This window comes from Dermochelys coriacea, chromosome 6 (genome assembly GCF_009764565.3).
Source record: "Dermochelys coriacea isolate rDerCor1 chromosome 6, rDerCor1.pri.v4, whole genome shotgun sequence".
Classification (NCBI taxonomy): Eukaryota; Metazoa; Chordata; order Testudines; family Dermochelyidae; genus Dermochelys; species Dermochelys coriacea.
In genome coordinates this window covers 40508133-40508440 of record NC_050073.1, presented here as the reverse complement: position 1 = coordinate 40508440, position 308 = coordinate 40508133, and positions in this window count along the sequence as shown.

Genomic DNA, 308 nt, shown 5'->3' with positions numbered 1-308 from the left:
GTTTTGATCCATTATTTTCCAATTCTAATAGACCCCAGCTATTACAATAACATCCTTCTACATGTTGTGTTTGTATCTCAGGATGTATCTCAGGCCCAAAATGGATAGGATGTTAATTAAACCCCCTTTTACTGTCACAATATATGATGGGAGATATGTACCCCCACATAAACTCAGAAAGGATTAATGTGGACCTGAGGCCAATTAGGCTACTTGGCTACACCTGGATGGTGGGAAAGGCTTAATTTAAAGATGAGTCACACCTGAGACAGAATCTGGGTGGTTAGTTTAAAGAAAGGAAGCCAAAA